General features: G+C 51.2%; 1 long non-coding RNA gene across 9 annotated transcripts in view; it reads right to left on the bottom strand.

The window, feature by feature from the left end:
- The window catches only part of LOC143689047 (uncharacterized), a 213,150-nt gene that overhangs the window by 21,393 nt on the left and 169,335 nt on the right, over nt 1–22,422 (bottom strand). For 6 of the 9 annotated variants that reach the window (XR_013178498.1, XR_013178500.1, XR_013178499.1 and 3 more), the window contains one exon: nt 1,839–8,084. This is a non-coding gene — a long non-coding RNA (uncharacterized LOC143689047). Of the gene's footprint in view, nt 1–1,838; nt 8,085–22,422 lie in introns of those variants that run through there. The other 3 variants (XR_013178497.1, XR_013178496.1, XR_013178503.1) reach the window with 2 other exon arrangements.

Below are 22,422 nucleotides of genomic sequence, written 5' to 3'. Positions count from 1 at the left end.
GTAATTTGTATAAAGGAAAAGTATAGAGTTTTAAGACAGCTTATAACAGGAACTTCACAATGATAATTTTAATTTTCATGACCATGTTCCAGGTGGACGTTTTGTAATTTACTTGCCCTTCTCCATTTATGTATGGTTCCAGTTTTCTATTATCATAAATGAAGCTTCCCTGGAGTATCTGGAATGAAAGGTCATGACACCTACAATTTACTCTAAGATATATTTTTTAAAAGATGAATAAGGTAATATTTATAATTGCTCATCGCACTATTCTCTCCATTTTCCTGTATGTTTGGAATTTTCCATAATAGAAGGTCAAAGAAAAGTCATGACTCAATAGACAGTTTCACAAAAATGGCATTTCTTCTTTCTTTGAAAGATAAACCCAGAAATGAGTTCAAATCAAATGCACACACACTCTCAAGGCTATTTCTACATGCCACACGAACGAAACCCATGGCAAGGCATTATTCCAACTGCCGCCAGCACCGCACGTGCACCTGTTGTCTTCCAGACCGGTTACATTTTTTTCTCATTTATTAGTGTAAAATGGTGGTGGCTATTTTATTTTACAATTCCTCCACTTTCTTCTAAGCACCTGAACTGCTTCTTAGAACATCATCAATCCGTTTACAGAGGGTGGTGCGGGAATCACAATGGCCCGACTGATTTGAATCCTCGCTCCACTGCCCTGCAGTTGGGTGCCCTGGGCAGACACAACTTCTCCAGCTTGGGGCTAGCTCTGGGGACAGCACAGGCTACCTGGCGGGGTGCAGGAGAGGCTCCCTGGGGACGCTGCTGATGAGTAGCAGGGCAGTGGAATGTGTCCCGCTCTCCTGCCCCGAGGGAGCCTGCATTCCTCACCTACCAGCCTCCCCGTGACTCAACCCTATTCTGCAGAGCCACCTTGCCCAAGGGCACTGCCCACGGTGAGCTGTGCCCGGCCCGATGCTCTGAGCAACCAACATGGTGTCCTGCCACAATGAGGAGCCGGGGCTGCCCGGGACTGAGCGTCAACCCTGGTGGGGCCCTGGGGTTAGGACCTCCAGTTTCTTGGAAGGACAGGAGAATCTGGGGCAGCTGGGGGCTGCCCACGACCCTCGGGCCACTCTGTCTGGGGGCTTAGCTAGCCCAGCTTGTGTTTATGCTAAAACTCACTGAAGTGTCCCTGCTGCATGGACTCTTCTCACGACCCAGGTGCCTCATTTCCAACCCTGCAGCAGCTTGGTCTCAGGAATGCAAGCAGACAGTAACAATGACTCAAAAATAGCAAAGCCAAGTGTGTTTCCAGGTGGGTGGGGGTGGGGGAATAAAATCTAGAACAGACCAAAGGGAGCCAAGAAACAAACAAACAGCCACTATTCTGAAACGAAAACCCATAAATTCCACAATCAGGTCTGGAATCACCTCTTTCTGGCTCCATGACCTTGGGACACAGCCTGTTCCTCAGTTTCCCCATAGGCAAAGCAGCACCTCCAAATCACGGGCAGGACTGGAGGGGAGAATGGGTGGAACACGCAGTAGCAAGCCAAGAAGTGGGCAGTGTCCGTGAAATGGGCACGACAGCCCCCAGCTCGCAGGAGCAAAGAGCCCCGCACCCCAGAAGCCCCCGTCCTGAGCCGCCTGACCTCCCCCATCGCCTGGCGTGTCCTCCATCCTGATCCCCTGGGAGGGGCGGCAGCTGATTCGTCAGAAAGCAAGGGGTCCGGGCGGCCTCTTATAGGGCACGTCTGCAACTGACCAGCTGGATCAGCGCCAGAGCCACTGCCCCGTGGAAAGAGCCCACCCCACCCCACCCCCACCCCCAGGGAGGACCTGGGCGCAGCGAGGACGGACAGAAACTGAAAGCCACCTCCAGCGAAACCCTGGTCCTAAAGAGCCTTGGGTTCCTGTGATAGCGACTCGCCTGGCGGTTCCCCCTGAGCTGCTTCTGGAACGTTCTGGAACCTTCTGGTGAAACGTGGCTGCAGCCGCCCTCTGCTCACCCTGTGCTCATCCCCACGGTCAGGCTGCTCACACTCTGGCTTGTGACGATCTCTCTGAACATCTGTCCTTCCCACCAGCTTGGGAGCAGAGGCAGAAACTCCTTGTCCCCCCAGCACCCGTACATGGCAGGGACAAAACACGTCTGCTGCCAACGGGAGCATGGGCATGTCCGTGAGAAGCTTACAGAGGGAAAAGCGGGGCTTCTGGGGGATGGCAGGACGCAGGGAGGTCAGGAGCGAGTTCAAATCCAAAACCACCAAATGCCCTTGAGCCTCCTCCCTAAAAGGCTCGGTCCAGGAAGGTTCTCACAGGACACAGTTGGGCCCTGCGAGCCCCTGCTGAGCTCATCTCCAGGACGCAGTGTTCCCCTCCTAAGGAGGAGGAGGAGGAGGCGAGGGACAGGAGGAAGGTGCAGGGAGCCTGGGAGCCTGGGACTTCCTGTGAGGTGGAGATGATATCATCCTTATTTCACAGCTGAGGAAACCGGGCTTAGAGGAGCACCGCGCCACCAGGAGGTCCCTCCGCCAGTCAAGGGAGGACACGGCCTCGTGCTCCGAGCTGCACAGCCACTCGGCCTCCTTTGTCAGTCCAGAGGGTGCATCACAGGGGACCGCAGGGATGCACTGTGTCTGCCTCCGATGCTGCTGTCACAAACGAAGGCCACAGACCTGGCGGCCTAAAACGATACAGATGTCTCCTCTTAGGGTTCTGCAGGTCCGAAGCCCAAGGTAAGTTTGGACAGGCGGAAGCCAAGGCATGGGCTGGGCGGCTCCAGGGGCGGATGCATGCCTGGCCTCTTTCCCTTCCAGAGGCAGCCGGCGGCAGCTCTCCTACCTCTGCTTCCATCACCAAACTGCGTTCTCCTCTCCTGCAGGCACTTTTCCCACCACCTGGCTCTTATTAGGCCTCATTAGGGCCCACCCGGACAATCCAGAATAATCTCCTCATTTTAACTTAATCACATCTGCAACATCACCCCTTTTACCACTTTAAGGTGACTTTTCACAGGTTCCGGGGACTAGGGCCCAGATATCTTTGGGGGGCCACATGTTAACGTGCCTGTCTCCAGCACCACGTCTCGCTCATGTCATCCCCCAGCACCCTGCAATAAGGGCTCCGTAAATGCAGAAGGAGGGAAGTGGGGTGGGGGTGGGGAGAGAGGAGGCTCAGGGTGGGGACACCATGCTAAAGGCCACACATCACCCCAAGTTCCCAGCACAGAACAAGGGGGGCGTCTCCACCACGAGGGACACTGGGGACACTTATACAGCACACGGGGGCAAAACCTTGTTGGCTCAGAGGTAGAAGGCCCCAGTGATTAAGTGTTTGTTCTCCTGCCCTAATGCATTCCCACAGCCCCAGCCATGGCTCCAGCCCATTTCCTGGGAATGCAGGCAGAGGTGGACTAGCCAGCAGGTCCTGCTCAAGGCCCTTTTCCTGCAAGGAAGTAGGCAAAGCCAGACAGAAGAGAAGCCTCCAAATAACTGTTTCCTGGCTACAAAGCTTTTACTGCTCCCCAGGAGATAGTAAGGACGCTTCATTCCTAGGAAAAAGATAACCACAATAATTGCTACTACTCAAGGGATGATGACTATTTGCCTGTGCTTTGCAAACATAATCTCTAACCTCTCCAACAAATCAGGCCAAGCAAACGTTCCTATAATCATTCTACAGGTGGGGAAACTGAGGCACCTGGCAGCAGTAAAGTAACTTACCCAAGGCCACCAGATGGAAAAATACAAAGCAAGGATCCAAACTGGAGTCTGTCAAACTCTGAGGCTGGGCTCTTCCACCTTGACACAAATTGCCAACGTGTGGATCACTGTGTCTGGAGACACGGCAAGTGCTGCAGTGGGTGTTGAGTGCCAAGAGTCTGGGGTTCCAGCTTCCCAACCAAAGCTGAGCAACTGAAACCCAAGCTCTCTGCAGAGCTAAGGGATTGCCCACGTGCACATTCATTTATCCATCTGCACACACAAATGCAGCTTCTGCACTGTGCTTGGCACTGTGGTAGGACTGGGAATGCAGAGATAACATACAGGAGCCCCATCCCTGCCTTCACCACACATGCACATGCACACGCACGCACACACACACACACACACACACACACACACACACACACCAAGGAGATAAAGCACAGCAGTGGGGGAAGTGCTGTGCAGGCCAGAACAGAGCCCTGGGAATGTAGTGACCCAAAGCAAAGAGTCATCCACTGCAACCAAGGGGTGAGGAAAGTCTCATGGGAGAGGAGGATTTTGGGCTGGGTACAGAAGGATGAATAGGAGTTTTTCAGGTCCAGGGGGAAAAGTACACTCATTCCTGCAGAGCAAATGGCATCCTCTTTATAAACTTTAATTCACTGAGAATAAACAATGTTGGTCACAGAATACGTGCAGGAGGAAAAGAGACTGATGATGACAAGGTGAAACTCTTGTTTTTATCTCCCCTAGACAGGACTCTGCACTTTGCTTCCATCAGTCCAAGGGACAGGGCCAAAAGCTGTGAAGATCACACTGCACACTGCCGTTAGGCTCACTGCTCTGCAGGCCTGGGGAGATGGAACCACAAGGCAGACGGCCGCCCAGCCTTACAAATCTGGCCACTCAGCAATCACCCTCAGAAATGTCTTCTTGGCACGGGAAATAAAGCAAAAGTGTGGAGAGAGCCCAAAGCAAGAGAGTAGAGAGTGGAGTTTTTTAGGACAACAGTCTCCAAGATATAGGTCGAAGACTTAATTTAGCATTTTTATTCCTTCAGGTTCCACTGCTATGGGTGAAGAGGGACAAAGGAGGAAGAGAAACAGCTCCAGCCATGCAACAAGGAATTGCTTACTTTAAGGCCATTTTCAAAATCAGAGTCATGACTTAGTTTTGTTTTTGGTTTTTTTAACTTATCACGTTGAATTGGATCCAGAGGATCTAGTGAGAGACACCTGCATGCTTTACAGTAAAAAGCAGAGGATTAACTCATATAAACTCACAGTGTATGGTTGTAGTTAATTGCATAAGCATTTTCTACAGTGGATTTTACAATTTTTGTTAATGATTTTGATGCATTCTTTATAAAGGTGCTAGAGCTGGATTTGGACTTGAAGCCTTCAATTTGGGGATCCAATTACCTATTTTACAGCGGAGCTAGGCCTGATTTAGTTTTGATCCTCAAAGTTAGAAATTTATTCTTAACTGGCAGTGCCCCAGCCTGTGCACCATGGCTAGCTGACGGCTTACGGGCTTCATTTCTCCATCACCCTGCCATTTCCCGAGACCTTTCCCGAAGGACTACCAGGGTCTCGTGAGAAACCCTCTGCTGCTGTCTAGCCTTGGAGGGGAAGGAAGGGAGAGACCCTCAGAGGGGAGCTTGTGGAAAACCAATGGCTCTGCCAACCCTTAAAAGAAGTCACTGTGTTTCTGTCCTAACATTTTTTCTTCCTCCCAGCCTTTGAGAAACATCCCGTAAGTGTGACCTGAGCACAGGTTGGGGGTCTTCTCTCCCTCCCAGGAAAGAGAGACCGCTGTCCTGAACGGGCTGAGCCACTTCTCAGCTGGGTAACCTTGGGGAAGTCCCTTGGCCCAAAGGAGACCTGGAAAATCCTAGCACTCACCTCTTCAAGTTCTGGCGGTACGCAGAGCCCACTGGAGCCCTGCCTCTTTCTAAGGATGCAATTATTTTTTAAATAAGGACAACAGTGAAGCTCAAGAATTCTCAGGGACAGCTGAGATGACATCACCTGTGATTATTTACCAAAAGGGTCCCGACTGTTCAACCCTCCCTGCCTCCTCACCCTCTGCCATGTTCCTTTGCGGTGTCCTGACACTCTGAAGCTGGCCTTGGTCAATGGGATAGTAGCCAATGTGAGAAAAAGAGAAACTTGAAAAGCCCTTGCTCTCATTCTGCCGTCTGCCTTCACCATGAGAAGGACATCCCCCGCTCGTCTGCTGGTCCCAGGAGTACATGAAAAGACACACGGAGCAGAGCCAAGACACCCGAGTGCCCCAGCGGAATCAGGTCAGCCAACAGCCAGCCAAGACCCAGACATGGAGAAAGTCCCACCAAGATCAGCAGAGCTGTGTGGCCAACCGCCCCAGATGCACGAACAACAAATAAACCATGAGATTCAGTTGTGGTTCTAACAAAATTTATTATGGTGGCAATAATTAAAACAATCCCGATGATGACAGCAAAAATAACATGTACCTCCAGGGCCACTGTGGGGATTAAATGAGTGTGTGCACTCAATGAATGGTGCCTATGAGCCGTCATCTTCAGTAGGGGGTCTGAGGTGGCCGTGCACTTTCTGGACAGGCCTAGGGGACAGTGTTGGCCTGTTCTCCCCTGCTGCTGGGCCCCCCACATGGGGAAGGGGGCCAAGACAGTTTCCACCACCACCTGCTCCAGGGCTGGATGTGTCTTGGGTTCAGCCCCAGGGCTAGACCACCTCTTAAGGCTCAGTCTCCACAGATCTCAAAACGAGATAAAAATCTCTCCCCCTCTCAGGCTGGCTCTGAAGATCAAATAGAAAACGGATGTGAAATCTCGGCAAGGAGCAGACTGCTATTCCAAAGTAAGGCACGTCCTCCTCCACCCCTGCAGCTGCAGCCCTGCTGCCATCATATCATCATCATCATCATCTTGTCACCATTTCATCATCATGAATAAGTAAACAAGAGTAGGGGAAGAAACATGTAGTAAGGTGATTATGAACAGGTGTTCCAGAACCCAAGTAAGGTTTGAATTCTGGATAGGCTTATGAGCTGTGTGACCTTGGGGAAGTTACTTAACATCTCTGAGTTGCCATTTCCTCATTTATAAAATAGAGATAATGCTGCTTCCTGCCTCACTGAGTTATCCTGAAGACCAAATGACTTAATACATACAAAGCAATCAGAACGGGGTTTGGCACCAGCCAGCTCTCAACACTATCATTGGCTATTATTATTGGGGGCCCTTTCAGTATATCAGCTCATCTAATCTTCACAAAAACTCTAAAAGTTTGGTCTCATGAAACTCATTTTACATATGAGAAAGGTGAACCCCAGCTGCAAGGCTGATGCTGAATCCACTCCAGCAGGCAGACCATGCAGCAAGCAGGCCATACTGTGGCCCACAGAGAAACCCCCCAAGCCTTCCCACATACCCGACCCACAACCAGAAAGCTGGGTGATAAGCTGCCTGGCTGTTTCTGGGTCGTTTTCATTTCATTTGTGTTGCTTTCTGCAGCTTTTGTCTCCTACCAAGTCCTTAGCTGGGCTGGCAGCTCCTGCGGGCATCAAAGGCCCTGCTGGCAGCAGATCCCAAGCAGCTGCAGTGCCAAGGGTCCCTCCCCTGCCAGCCACCCGCCACCCGCCCTGCAGCCCGCGAGACTGACAAGGAGGCGCCCTGCCTTGTAACCGCTCCAGGTGTTGCTTAACCCTCAGCCAGGAGGTCTCTTCCGGAACAGCAGGTACGCCAACCCCAGGTGTGACAGGTAAGGGCTCACATCCAAGACGCCCATGGACCAATGGTGGCAGGTGGATCGCTGGCAGCTCAGTGGGGTCTGGGGAACTGAACCTGGGCATGTGATGAAAGAGCTCAGAACAGCTTTGTGGGGAGGGCACCGACTCACGTCCGGAATGGAGAGATCCCTGCTTCCGCAACTCAATATTCATTGACCAAGCACCTGCACCAGGACATGGGATGAGGGATTCAAAGATAACCTGATACGGTCCTGACCTCAAGGAGAGCACAGAGAAGTAAGCCAGTTCACATGGAAAGAGACATCAAATGCTAGAGTGAGGCTGGAGCAGGATGAAGTGGGATCAAAAAGGAAAGGGACCTACCTTCCTTCCTTCATTCACTCAATCAGTACGTGGTAGGTGCTGGGAAGACGTGGTTCCCTGTCCTCATGGAACATTGATTCTTCTAACATTCATGTCAGGGAACCGTAACAACCTTCACAAGGAGGCTGAGGGTCTCAGCAGTGCCCCAAGCAGCTGGGGAGCCCTGCAGAACGTTATGCTGACTCTCAGGGGTCCACCTTCTCATGTGTAGAATGGGTATGCCACACCGTATCATGGCGAACCACGCAGCCTTTAAATAGTACTCGGTACAGAAGACTCCTAATAGGAAAAAAGTTCACCTTATGTTAAATAGCAAAAGCCGGTTACAAAATACCATATGAACCCATTCTTTATTTTTTCAAATATATGTGTATACAAGAATAAAAATATATATGGACGGCTTATTAAATGGGCTATTCCTCTTTATATATATACGTGTGTGTGTGTTTGTGTACACATGGCTACATATATTGTCATTGAGGGGTGGATAGGGTTATAAGCGGTTTTCAGTTTTTCATTTGGCTTACCTGAAACAGCGATCAAGAATTACTTTTAAATGAAAAACTAATGAAAGGTCCATCTTTCTCACACTTTTTTTTTTACTTTTTATCGTGATGACATACATACAACTCAAAATTTCTCATTTTAACCACATTCAAGTTTACCCTTTAGTGGGATTAGTGACAGTCACAATGTTACAATACCACTATCCATTACTAAACTTTCTCATCACCCTAAACAGAAACCCTCTACCCATTAAGCTTACCTCCCCATCCCTGGTAAGTTATAATCTACCTTTCTCTACGAATTTGCTTATTCTGGGTTATTTCAGAAATGAAATCATAAAACACCTATCCTTTCACTCAATATACCTTCCAGGTCCATCCGTGTTGTAGCGCACGTGTATTTAACAGGAGTGACAAGTGGCAGGATTTCCACAAGCTAGGTGGTCTCTGTATTTACAGAAAAGGGAACTGAGGCACGAGGGAGACAAGTCTCACAACTGGTGATGCAAAGTGTGGAAGTGAACGCTGGTTTGAAGCCCAAACTGGTGCTCCCGGCATCTGCTGCCCCCACCGCTGGCGGAGAGTGTGGGACCCAGCCAGGCTTGCCCGGCTCTGTATGTAGTCTTCGCTGCTGGGAACAGAGGCTGCAGGGCCTCAAATAACCAGAGGGCTTTATGTGGGGGCCTGAGCAGAGCCTGGGGGCTGCGGGAGGCAGGGCAGCTCTGGACAGGCCGCCCGGGCCGCCGAGCCAGAGGGAGGCTGCCGCAGGGCCCTGGCACGGCACCCTGCCCTGCACGCCGCTGGCTGCGGGTCAAGGCTTCAAGGGGCTGTGCAAAACCAGCTGGGCCCGGGCTGGACGGGTCTGCCTGAAACCGAGACTCGGACACGAAGGGGGCCACTGAGGCTGGGAGGTGGGAGGCAGCGGTGAAGAATGCAAGGTGCAGAGGGGACACGAGGGGGACAGACTCCGGCAGGAGGTCCCCGAAGTATCTTCTCCTCTGTTAAGTGAATGTCCTGGGACAGATGATCCACAGAGTCAGGTTCCACGATTCGAGACTGGGGGCAGGTTGGCACGCTGTAAGGAGAGGGTAGGTGTTGGGACATTTCTGGCACCTTGAGTAGGAGCAGTGACGCCTCCACGGCTCTGAGCAGTACCCCAGGCCTCCCAAGAGGTGACCCAGCTTCTCCAGGCTTCTGGACGGCCCTGGCACAGCCATTCTCAGCGGAAAAAGAGCTGGAGGCAGAGAGGCAGGGTCTGCTTGGCGTCCCCTACCGGATACGGGACTTGGGGGCAGGCATTTCACCTCGCCAAGCCTCAGTTTCCCGAGGTGTACAGTAGGGACAACACCTGCCTCAGAAGGGAGCCGGAGAGATTAAATGAAGAGCCTTGAGCAGTGCCTGGAAAACAGCAGCTCTGGGAAACGGGAATCTGCCCGCAAGTCCCTGGTTGGAAAATCCAGGTCTTCTCTAATGTGCACCACTGAAGAGTGGATTAAAAACAAGGTTGGTGGGGGGGACGACGGTTGTTCAGTGGTAGAATTCTCGCCTGCCATGCGGGAGACCCGGGTTTGATTCCCAGCCCATGCACTTCCCAAACGAACAACAACAAACAAAACTTGAACAAATGGTGGTGCAGTAATATTTAGAGACGTCCTGGGTTCCAGCCCTGCCCCGAGGCAATCACCACACCTGCCTCACGGGGGCTTGGAGATTCTCACGAAAGAGCTTTTGCAACCCATAAAACTCTCAGCAGGCTGGTTACTGCAAGATTCCACCTTATTCCAGAAAGAGCCCCAGCAGAAATACTCATTTTAAGAAATGGCTTGAGAACTAGCCTTTCACGCAGTTCAGGCTGTCAACCAGGAAGGCAGCTGTACTGAGATTCTGGATGAATTAAAACCACTCCTGTCTAATCAAAGACCTAGGATGCTGGAAGTTCAGGCAGGGGGGCTCTTCCCACAACTCCAGCAAATTCTTGCTGACATGGCAAAAGGGGTTGGGAACAGCGCTGGAGGGGGCGCCTGGGGTGCTGCGAGAGGGGGCTCCTCTCTCTGGGCTGCAGAGCCCCGGGCACCTGCCCGTCTGTTCCGCTCACTCTAGTGGGGCCTCCTGGACTCCCCCCTGGACTACTACAGGTAACGGAGGGATCACTACCTGCCAGTAGAGGAGCCGAGAGAGGGAGGTTCAGGGAGGGCAGGAGATGGCTCCTCAGAGAAGCTGCCAACCCAGCAGCTGGCTCCCGAGGCACACAACCTAGCCCAGGGCCCAACGGAAAGCATCCTGCTTCCTCGCCCAGACCCGCTGAGCAAACATGAGGGCGGCAGGTGCCCGGGGCTACTGCCCCAGCAGGGCTCTCCGCCCGCCGCCTCCTGCCCGGCCAGTGCCAGCTCAAGCCGAGGCCCAGGAGCCTGCCTGCATGAGGCAGCTCTCGCTCTCCCAGCTGGCAGGCAGTGGAGAAGGACAGGTCAGTGCTGGGTGGCAGGAAACAGGGAGGGTGGCGGAGAGTGCTCCTTCCCCGCCGGGGTGCCTGCGGCTGGGTGGTCCCCGCACATCCTCCCGACACGCGCACAGCCCTTTGCTTCCACCTGCCTTCCGGGAAGGGGCACATCACTCTGGGGTACGAGAGGAGCAGTGCTTCCCGTGTCCTATCACTTATTTTAAGGCACTCATGTGGAGACCAGGAAGCTGATAAATCCCTTCATGGGAGACTCTGGTCAAGGCATTTCAGCACTGCCCACTGCCCACAAGTCACCGCAGGGCCCTAGAGGGGGTGAGGTGACAAGGCCGTGCTGCGAGCCTTGGGCTTCCCTCCTCCATAGATCCCATCCTGCCTGCTTAAAAGGGGCTCGTGTGATTGCAAAAACCTTGTGAACAGCACTCCCTTTATTTAATGTATGGGTAGATGAATAATAAAATAAAGACAAAAATAACAATGGGGGGACAAGGGCTATGGAATGTTTGGGTGTTTTTTATTTTTATTTCTTTTTGGGTGGAAATGAAAATGTTCTAAAAATCAATTGTGGTGACAAATGTACAAGTATATGATGATACTGTGAGCCACTGATTGCATACTTTGATGGATTATATGATGTGTGAATAGAGCTCAATACAGCTGCATTAAAAAAAAAAAAAAGGACTGTCCTTTGGCCTCAGGTGGCCCTAGGCATGAAGGCTCCTGCTGCTCCCCTACCAGCTGTGTGCCTGGTCATTCTCTTGGTGTCTCTGTGCCGCGTTTCATCTTCTTTAACATCAGGATAGCAATTCCTCCCTGCAGTCTTGCAGGGAGAACCACATGTGAATGGTCAAAACATGCCTGGTATAAGGGCAAGTGCCCAAAATACGGGGACTGCAAGGGGAACAGAGCCCACTGCGTGTCCTCTAGCTGACATCTGTGTCTGACTGGTTTTCCCTTGAGGTACATAACAGGCTTGCCTTGGGGTTTGGGGACCCAAAACAATCAGAGGATTAACAGAGACTCATTTATCCTTTAGCTTCTTACAAAAAGCTAAGAACCCAGCTACTCCACTCCCCAACACTCACACATACAAACACACCTTTTCTCTTTCTCTTGCTCATTTCCACCCTCGTGCTATGCACCTCCAACACCCCTGCCCCTTTAGAAAAGCGAGCGAATCTCCATTAGAGATGTTCTGAGTAGGGTCACCGTGCCAGAGACTAGCAGGGGGTTACCTAACTTACCCTTCTATCAGTCAATCATTCAGCAAGGATGTCATGTGCCAGGTAATGCTGGGGTGACCAGGCAATCACTGTCCTGGCAGAATTCAAGTCGTTCGATTACGATTAATATCCCATCGTGTCGTGTGTCGAAACGACGCGGAGTAACGACCGGACCTCAGTGGCATACGTGTCGACTGCCGGAGGGTCTGGGGTGGCTGGCCGTGGCTGTGATGATCCCGCTGCACTCACTCAAGAGCTCTGGGAGCCAAGAACTATTTCAAGCTCTGTACGGAACGTTATCTCACCTAATCCTCACCCTAATTTTGTGAGCTACGCAATGGTTTCATCTCCATTTTTCAGGTGAGGATAATCAAGGCACAGGGGAGTTAAATACAAGGGCCGAGGTCCCAGAGCCGGTAAGTCGAGTCCACATGCATTTTCAGACTTTTGGATCCCACGGAGGCATTCATTCTGCCTGGGAGCTGCTGCCTGACTCTAGAGAGCCCGGCCTACCAGCCGTGTCCTTAGAGATGATGGAAAAAGGAGCTCTTGGATGTGCCATGTTGGCCCGTTATCCTCCTGCAAAGCTACCGAGATCCTTAACTTTTTTCTCTGATGACCTTTCAATGAGAAGTGGCTTAGTCACACTACCTTTCATTTCCTCTGCCCTCCTTCTCACGGGGGCTTTCCCTGCCCTTTCTGTCAAGCCACCAGCCAAGGGAGAGGCCACGGGGAAAGCGGCTCGCCCTGGGGCGTGCCACCACCCCCTGGCATGCCGTCCCGTTGTCCACCAAACACCGGGCTCACCTTCACGACACTCTCAACGTGCTGGGACGATGCTCACCCCCTTTCCCAGAAGAAGAACTAGAAGTTTCGGAGAGGCTAAGGAACTTGTTCAGGGCCATACGGCCGATCCAAGGCCCAGCCCAGGCCCACGAGAGTGTGGATGGACTCCGGCCTGCTCTGGAATGCGACGCATGCAAGCCGCCCGCCGGGCTCTTGAGGATTTAAAGCAAACATCAACACTCAGGCGAAAAAATGTGATGACCATTTACTGGAGGAAAAGGAGGAAAAGGCACTTCCTGTGCCTGTGTGGTTACTAAAAGGAGTGAATCAGGGCAGGAAGGGGGTGGGGGTGGGGCTGGCACTGGGAATTCTGTGCTTCCCAGCAGGGAAGCCGAGCTCTCTTGGGGAGCTGAAGAGAAAGTGTGTTTCCTAAGGCAGCGTCCAAGGAACGTCAGTGCTGCCGCGGCCGCTGCTGCCCAGGCCTGACACGGAGGCCCTGAGGTGGGGGTGGGGGTGCTGGCCTCACGCTGCCAACCGTTCACTGCAGAAACAGCTTCTGAGGATGTGACGGGTCTCCAGCCAGCAGCGGTGAGGACAGACGCTTTGGCAGGCTTCCCCGGGACGTAATATGGAAAGATTTTTTTTTTCCCTCCCTATTCCACATGTCCCCAGCTTGGGGAATATAAAAGAATGAAAATGGGCATTCCTAGCCCAATTGAGGATGAGAACTCAGAAGTGGAAAACCCACAGGCTGAAAATGAAATACTACAGAAAAGATCATTTCCAGTTCGGGCCTGGGAAAGCATCTTAAGGTGGCCTCCCTCGGCTAGTGTCCTTCTGATGTGGGAAAGTCAGCATGTAATGTGGGGTGGGGTGGGGCCAGGCCATGCATCGTCCTGGTGGGGGAAAGGGACACAAACCTGGGGTGGGGGGAGTCCTGGGCCAGAGCCCTCTGCACCCAGTGAGGATGTGACTTCGAACTTGGTCATTTTCCCCTGGGACAAATCTGGGAAACAGGACTCATCATTGCCCGGGCCAACAGCCTCACTTCCTTGCAACTACCCAAGGGAGACAGGAAGGAAAATGTCCTGTGCACATGTGAAGTGTTAAGAACAATAGCAAACAATAAACTACAGGGAAGATATGGTAGTTCTTCACCACTGGTGAGGGGAACAAAATGGTAGCATTAGAGGGAGGTGGGTGGTACAGCTTAGGAGGCAATGCTGCAAGAGCTCGAGCCAAACTGCCTGGGTTTGAAACTGGTCTCTACAACTAACTAGCTGTGTGACCTTGGGTGAACCACTGAGCCTCTCTGTGCCCTGGTTTCCTCACCCATAACATAAGGATGATAGCCATCCTGACCTCAGGGCATTGTAGTGAGGATTAAATGTGCCAATCCACCATAATCAACACAACAAGTGTTCAATATGTGTCAGCTACTTCTATTCAGTCAGTGAGAGAGACTCAAGGTCATACGTAGGGTGAAATAGCAGTCCCTGCTGTTTGGGGTATCTGCAAACTCAGTGTACGTTGCCCTGCCTGCAAACCAAAATGCTACTGCAGGACGGGGGTGCTAACACTTCTGAGATTTCTCAAGTCCTTAATGGCATCCATTTTTAAAAGAGTGCAAAATGGGTGCACTCACTGTTCATCTAGGAGGTACCTCAGTGAGGCCTGGAAGCAGTGTGTCCACTAGGGTATACAGGCCCTTCAGGCTCACTCACCTTTCCCCTTCGCTCTGCCATCCCCTGAGCAGCAGGTGGGCACTGGACACATGCTGGCCAGTGTCATCATGCCTACAGAACTGCAGGGAGCTCTGGGGGAATAAGGGGCCCAGCTCAGGACACTTACATGGGGCAGCTTGGGCATGTATGGGACAGCAGGAGAATGCAACTGCACAAAAGAAGCCCTGGGTAATCAGGCTGGAGAGGCATGCTCCTGTCCCAACTAGGGACTGTGAGTGTGAAGCTGACAGATTTGCACTGGGTTCCATGCGCAGAGGAAAACCGCAGGACGCCTGTCATGGGAGGGGGGATTGATGTGGGCAAAGCACCGTTACAGTTAGATTCAGCGGGCAGCAGTGTGGGGTAGGGCTGGGAAGAAGGCTGCAGTTGGGGAGACCCCTTAGGAAGCTGTGGCACCATCCCAGAGGGTCAGAAATCAAGAGATGGATCCCACATCACAGCGGTAAAATTCACACCAGCGGAGGTGAGGTGTTTGGAAGATGGTGGACCCACTTCATTCAGGACAGCCAAGAGAGCCTGCTAAAGTCATATACGCTGAAGGCCAGTCCCCGAGAAAGGAAGAAATATGGTTCTAGAAGTCAGAAGAGGGGCCTAGAACCTACGCTCCTAACTCCTGTGCTTTGGTATTAGTTATGTATAGCTGCTGTAACAAGTTAGCACAAACTCAGAGGTTTTACAGATAATGCAATCATTTTTTTATCTATAGGTCAGGAGTCTAGGTTGCTGAGACTGGTTTCTCTACTCCAGGTGTCACCAAGCTGAAGTCAAGGTGCTGGCTGGCCAGGCTCTTTTGGGGAGGCTCAGGGAAGAATCTCCTTCCAAACTTATTCAGGTTGTTGGCTGAGCTCAGTCCCCTGCTGGTGTGAAGAGGGGGGTCCTCCTTCCTTTACAGGCTGTCAGCAGGCGGGCCACCCTTAGCACCCACAGGTCTCCCTCCCGCCCTGGGTCCCTGCCCATGGGCCCCTACATCTCAGAGCTAGTGAAGGGACACTGAGACTCTCTGACTCTTCTTCTGCAGCACCTGTCTGATTCCAGCCAGAGAAAGTTCTATGTTCTTAAGGGCCCATTAGATTGGGCACAATTGGATAATCCAGGCTCATCTTCTAATTTAAGGTCAACTGATTAGTAACCTTAATTACATGTGCCAGGCTCCTTCTGCAGTGTTACATATGCATGAGCATAACCCCAAGGATTAGGGTGTGGATAATTTGGGGGGCTCTTCTGCCTGTCGACAGGAGACAGGTAGCCACTGCACGAGTACCAAGGCCTGGTGGGCACTGCCCTGCACCAAAGCCCTGGACTCAAAGAAAGCATGGAGAAGGGGCAGTTTGCTCAGCCTGGGGCAGGGCTGGGGAGATGGGGACAAGGCAGGAACATCAGGAAAGGTTTCCCCAAGGAAAAAGGAGATTTAATGGAATCTGAAAATGAGCAGGAGTTAATGGAAGTGTTGGCAGCAGAGGTGATTAGGCTATGGGGTTATTAGAATAGCATGTTTAGACGAGAACAGAAACTAGAGTCAACTCCAGGGAAAAACTTGAAGAAGCTTCCAGAGGCTGCATGATGTGCCATCATGGAAACCCCACTACACAAGGGAAAAGAGCGAACATCCACCTGCATAAGGGCGAGGTCCCTCTCACAGGAAAGAAAATGCCATGGAGTCTGACAGACCTAATGGGTTTCCAAATTGCCAAAAGGAAATAAATAAATAAATAAAACGTGCGCACCCAAGAGATGGCACCAGCTCGCAAAAGCTAACTGTCCAACATTCAAGGTTTCTGGAGACTGGTTTTTAAACCTTTGGTAGCCTGAGATTGGCCATGGTGGGGTTTCACCAGGGAAATGGACAAGCCTACAACTCAGGGCTTCTTTCCCCTCCTGAGAGGTTTACCAGCACTCCACTGGGTCTGCATGATTTTCCAAACCGGTAACAGTGATTATTTTGGAAGCGGTGGGAGGGGCTTTCTGGCGATCTTGGTTACTGTCACTTGAATAGTTTTTAAAAATGGGCGAGATCACGGCAGTTTTTAATTTTTTTCATACTTTTCAGATCTAAAAATTAATTGCCAGAAAACGAACCCGAGCCTGCCGTAATCCCCGCTTCCTCAGAGGCAGCGGCATCCTGGGCCCCGGGCTCTGCTCCAGCTCAAGGAGGCGCGGTGGGCTCTGCCGTGGGTGGCCGGCGATAAAGGGCTGCTTCTCACTCACCCTGCAGAACGCGGGGGCTTCACGCAACCCTGCTGGGAGCCAGGCAGCCCAGGCCAGCTGGCCGGCCAGTGGGGAGCCTGAGGGCCCCCCGCCCCCAGCACGCCAGGCCCACCTCCTGGGGGAAGGGCCTTCCTGGGCTGCCGTCGGAGCTGCAGACACTGTGCCTCATCTGCTACAATCATTATGAATCACACTCAGATGGTCAGAGCACAGACAGCTCCGCCAGGGCCCGCCGGCTCTGGGCCCCGCCCCACCAGCCCTTGCACTGATGCTGGCAGGTCCAGGGAATTTTAAGTGGAGGAAAAAAGTGGCCTGGGAACTCCAGACGGCAACACTAACCGCTGGCCCCACGGATGCGAGGTTTTCTCATTTGTAATGTGCTCGTAACCTACTCATCACAGCCCACATAGCTTAGATGTGAGAACGTGGGTCCTCACGTTCAGCCGGCTGGCTCCGGACCAGGTCACAGCACATCTGAGGCTCCCCGGGAGCAGACAGCCCTGTTCTGCCCTGACTTTCAAGGCTCTCACCACCCGCATCAGAGCTTTTCCACCCGGAACATTCTGGCACCTTCCACCCTGCATTCTCCTTCCAGAGCTCCCTTCCTCTGTGACAGATCAGGCACTAAACCACCTGAGGGTCTCAGCACAGGTCTGCTCCTTGTCCAGGTGGAGAGGGCCAGCTCTGTGGTCACGCAGCCAGGGGCACCTAGGAGCCCAGTGGTGGGGAGACACAGACAGACACCTGCCCATGGTCTCCCAGCTCAGGCCCCTGGCCCTGGCAGCCAGCGGTGTGCAACTGCGGATCTGGGGTGCTCTTACCTAACCTTTTTATAGCACCTTACGGTTCCCGTAATGTCACGGTACCACTTGAACAAATTGCAAGCTCTCCTTCTTTCCCACACTGTAGCAGTCTTTAACTATCCTTTTGACGTTTAAATGTCTGAAGAATGAATTCTGTGCTATGGTTCACTCAATCATTCCCCTCATTTCAGGGCACTGAAGCTGTTGGTGATTCTTCACCATTATAGATAACACTGTAGTGAACATCTTCGTGCATAAGCATGGCAGGATTCTGAAAAGTAACTGAAATGCAACCACCTGTTTATAGATTGTTACAAACTCCCAGGATGGGGAAGGGTGAGATGTGCTGTTTTTCCACCTGATCCTGGAGAACTCCGGTGTTTAGCACAGCCAGCAGGTACCTCCTCTACGGCATCATCACTGACTCAGGGAAGTGAGAGTGCCGGAGAGGTGACTATCGGACTCACAACATCTGGCACGTGACAGGCTGATGATGCCCGTGTTGACCAGCTGTGGTGGAACACACCGAGTGGTAGCACACGCAGCTGCCAATGTAAACGAGGCAGGTGGAGTCCAGGTCCTATTACCTGGTGTTAAGAAAATGAAGAGGGAGAGGCGCGACCAGTTGAGCTGCCCGGACAGCAGAACATGCAGCATCTCACGGACCTCGCCCTCTATCTCAACATAAGCACCTGCCCCACAACACTGGCAGCAGCCACGGCACGGCCTGGTTCCCAAGCCTCAGCTTCCAAGTCCGCAGAACAGGGACGATGTCAGCTGCCTGCCTCAGGTGGTTGTAAGAAGTGAAGGGGCAACACACATGCAGCACTTGGCTCCCGACCCTGTGAGGACCATAAATGCTAACTGCTTTTATGATTGGGGGATACTTCCAAAGAAGATGCCTCTTCTCTTTTTCAAGAAACTGTTACCACGCCTGAGCACATTCATTACCAAAAAAAGAAAACCTTTCCATACACTGAACCAAAGCCTTCTTGCACACTGTTTCATTCTTAGTAGGAACAGCTAAAAAGGGAAGAGAAGCAGCCACATTGCCCAATGGGAGCCATCATAAATTTGTCAATTAATCCAAACTTTTCTGCAAAGCACTATGATGGATACAGTAAGGGGAGGTATCCCCTCCTAACCCCATCCCAAAATGAAAAACATGGTACCAATTTAGGAGTTTACAAATTAGCTTGAAAAGAAAAATATACAGATTTAAAAAGTTAATAACCCTGTGTGGTGAAGCTAAATTAGAAAAGAATAGGGAAAAATCCACAAATAATGAAGAGAGGCATAGCCGTGGCATCCACCATACATGGGTATTTCCATAAACCCAACCTCACTTAACTTTGTGCAATGCCTCAGGAAGTTATTTATGGCAGAAAACATCTGCCAAAAAGTCACGGTCCCCTTCTGTAGCTCAGTTATCCCTCGGAAGTGGCTCCCCAGTTAGAGATTCAATTTCCCAGCCCCCCTGCTTACAGATGCGGTGATACAACCAGTTCTCACCCATGCGATGTAAATGAAGTGATTGCATGACACTTCCAGAAAAGATGTTTAAGATGTGAAGTACCTTCTATATCATCCCTTCCTTCACCTGCCAGCTGGATGGATTTCAAGGTCCTAGAGATGGTGGAACGAAAGGATGGAAAAGGGTGGGTCTCCAAATCACTGCAAGGAGAAAGACACTCACTGACCAGGACCATTATATAAATGAGTGAGAACTAAGCATCCCTCTGCTGAGCTACTAAAACACTGGGGGTTATCTGTTACAAAATCAGGAATTACTTTAAAGAGTCCCACCTGTTTAAAACCCAGACTTACTAAGAGCTTAAGCGCTTCTCGAGTTCAGATGAAGAAGGGTTCAGGGGAAAATTCTCTGAAAAGTACAAAGCGCTCTAGAAATAACATGGGTTGCGTTTGTCATCAGCTTTCCCGTCCACGTTCCCTTTTCTGGGCTGGGCTCTGGCCATCCAGAATTGAATTTCATTTTCAATGGAAACAGAGAAAGCAAATGTGATAGCAGGCCCCACTACCCATCCTCGAAGCCTTCTCGTTACTTTGAAATGGGCTAAAAAGCCCATTCTCTCCACACCTACTGGTTCCCCACCTCACCCCCAGTCTGTGCTCTCTGGTTCGTTATCAGGACCGCCCATGGCCAGACTTGGCCATGCTGCTTCACAGAAGCTAAAGAACTTATCAGAAATGAGCACTTGATTTGCCAGTGAGGCCAGATGTGCAATGAGGGCTGTCCCTCACTTCCCTGCTCATAATTAGTCAGCTTCTAGCCTTGATGAGAGTCTGAGGATGCAGCAAAATAATGACCTTCTCAGGGGGAGTGGTTTCAGCACCCAACATGGGATAGTAGAGTGGGAGCATTGACTGAAAGCTCCAAACTCTTAGCTGACCCTCTGTTTCCAGATGGGAGCAAACCGCCGGAGAAGAGCTACCAGGGCTGCCCCGCTACTCTCCAGACATTCGCTCTGCAGCTATTATGCTCCAGGCACTGACCTAAACCCTGAGGAGGCAATGCATGCATTAAAAAGGGCTTGAAACATCAGGGATTAACAAGAGTCCTAGACATGCTCATTTCAGGTCCCCACACAGTTTTCAAGGGTTCACTATCCCTTCAGTTCCCACCCTTCACCGGGTGGCCGGCTGTCCCAGCAGCAGACCCGATGGGCTCGCATGTCTTTCTTTCCCAGAGGCTGTGAGGCCTTCAGTGAAGGTCTTCTCATCTGTGACCCCACCACGCAGGGATTCAGGACATGTTGCTTGAATTGAATCCAGCCGAATGAAAAGAATGAATAAATGACACTAGCTAGGGAAAAAAACAAATTAACAAAATGCATCTCTAAGGCCAAGACATCCTGGGCTTAGAATGTTGAGGACGTACAGTCACGTTGAGGATGGGCGGATAGGTAATTTTAATAAATCCAAGGGCATTACATGTACAAGAGGACACAGCAGGCTCTGGCGGGAGTTGCCCCCACCTCAGGAGCATCTGCCCCGACTGCTAAGGACGAGTTAGGACTCTCTGTTACACTTCCCACTGCACTCTGACCTGCCCCACGGGAGGACCCACTGCACAACAGCACAACCTCTTGATCATCGTCCCCTTCAAAGACCAAATTCCCCAAAGGGCATTCTCTGCGCCTCTCTTGTCCATTTCCCCAGCACTCAGCGAGTACCACATAAATATGTCACATGAAGCTAGAGATGTGAACAAAATTGTTAATCCCATAATACAGTGGCATACAAAAGAGAGGCAGGGATGCTCCTAGGGAGACACTGATGGGAAGTTCTAAAGGCCAGTGACAATGAGGAACAGGATGACTGGTCTGCAGAGAAGGGAAAGGGAGACACACAACACTCCACCAAAAAGACCCCGCAGGAGCAAGTACCCTACACACGGGAGTGCCGAATGGAACTGGGCAGAGCAGGAGCTCTCCACGCCAGGAGGGAAACCTCAGAGCACTTCCCTCCTGCAGCCTCCGGATGACTGGATTGCAGAACTGCTGCTTCTCCCTAGGTGGTTCATTTCATCCCCCACTGCTTCCAACATCACACTCACAGCGTTTCAAGGGGAGTATAGTGAAGCCAACTGTCGGTTTTTACATTCATTTCCTCATTCATGTTATTTAATTCTTTCTTAACCTCATTGAGTGCTTTTAATTAAGTTAGCAGTTCCTGCAGAAATCACAAACAGGGACAGAAAATTTCTTATCACACATAATCCAATCAATGTGGCCTTACACAAATTCACAGAGATGCACTCATTTTCTGTGGCTGCTGTCACAAATTATCACCCACTGGGTTGCTGAAGCAATACAAATGTATTATGCTACACTTCTGGAGGTGAGAAGTCTGAAATAGGTCTCACGGACTGAAATCAAGGTGTTGGCAAGGTTGTGTTCCTTTCTGGAGGCTCTACTGAAGAATCTGTTCCTTGTCTTCTCCAGCTTCTGGAGCCGCCCCCATGCCTTGGCTCCTGGCCCCTTCCTCCACCTTCAAAGCAGCACTCTCTGACCACTCTTCCACGGTCACATCTCCCTCCGACCACATTCAGAAGAGGTTCTCTGTCTTAAAGAACCTATGTGATTGGACTGGGTCCACCAGTTAATCCAGAATAATCTTCCCATCTCAAGGGCTTTAACTCGATCCCATTTCACAAAATCCCTTTTGCCATACAAGGTAATATATTCAGAGGCTCTGGGGATTAGGGCATGGACGTCTTCATGGGAGAGGGTGATTCTGCTGCCCACAAGAGATCTAAGTTCAGAGTTAGCAGAACAGTTAAGAATATAAGGAAGCCAGTTATGACACAGTCCACATGCAGCAGGGCAGCAAACTTCTTTTGTTGTTTTTCTGGAATTTCGATGCTGATTCACCACCAAAATCTCAGGTCTGGATGTCAGCTTCAATTTCATACAAATTGAGTTTGGTGACAAAGCTGGCTGTTGCACTGCTGTTCTCTGTGCCACAGGTCTTGGTAGAGGGCCAATGACTGTTGCCCTAGAATCAACTGAAAGCAAGATAAAATATGAAGACACTTCACAGTTCATAAGATAAAAGTGCCCTGGAGCTTTTAAACATGCCACAGAGGCAGCATCAGCATTTGGAGAAGTGACATATCCTAAAGGTGGACACACATGGTCACTGAAACAATGTTGAATTTGGTAAAACTAGGCTGCCTGAAGCTACGGGCTTAGAAGTGGCAAAGTGAGACAGGATGCGACTGAAGGTACATATTAGTCACATGTAGGTTTGGTAAACAATAAGCTTCCTCAGGCCTATAGAAAAGCAGCTTTATGAGGAATAAGGCAACTTCTGTTTGGGGGGGTGCTATCAATCTACTGTAACATTTGCAAAAGATTCTTGCTATCCAGCC

Source organism: Tamandua tetradactyla, chromosome 6, assembly GCF_023851605.1.
Source record: "Tamandua tetradactyla isolate mTamTet1 chromosome 6, mTamTet1.pri, whole genome shotgun sequence".
Lineage (NCBI taxonomy): Eukaryota > Metazoa > Chordata > Mammalia > Pilosa > Myrmecophagidae > Tamandua > Tamandua tetradactyla.
The sequence above is the reverse complement of the archived record's forward strand: the minus strand, read 5'-3'. Positions and strand labels throughout refer to the sequence as shown.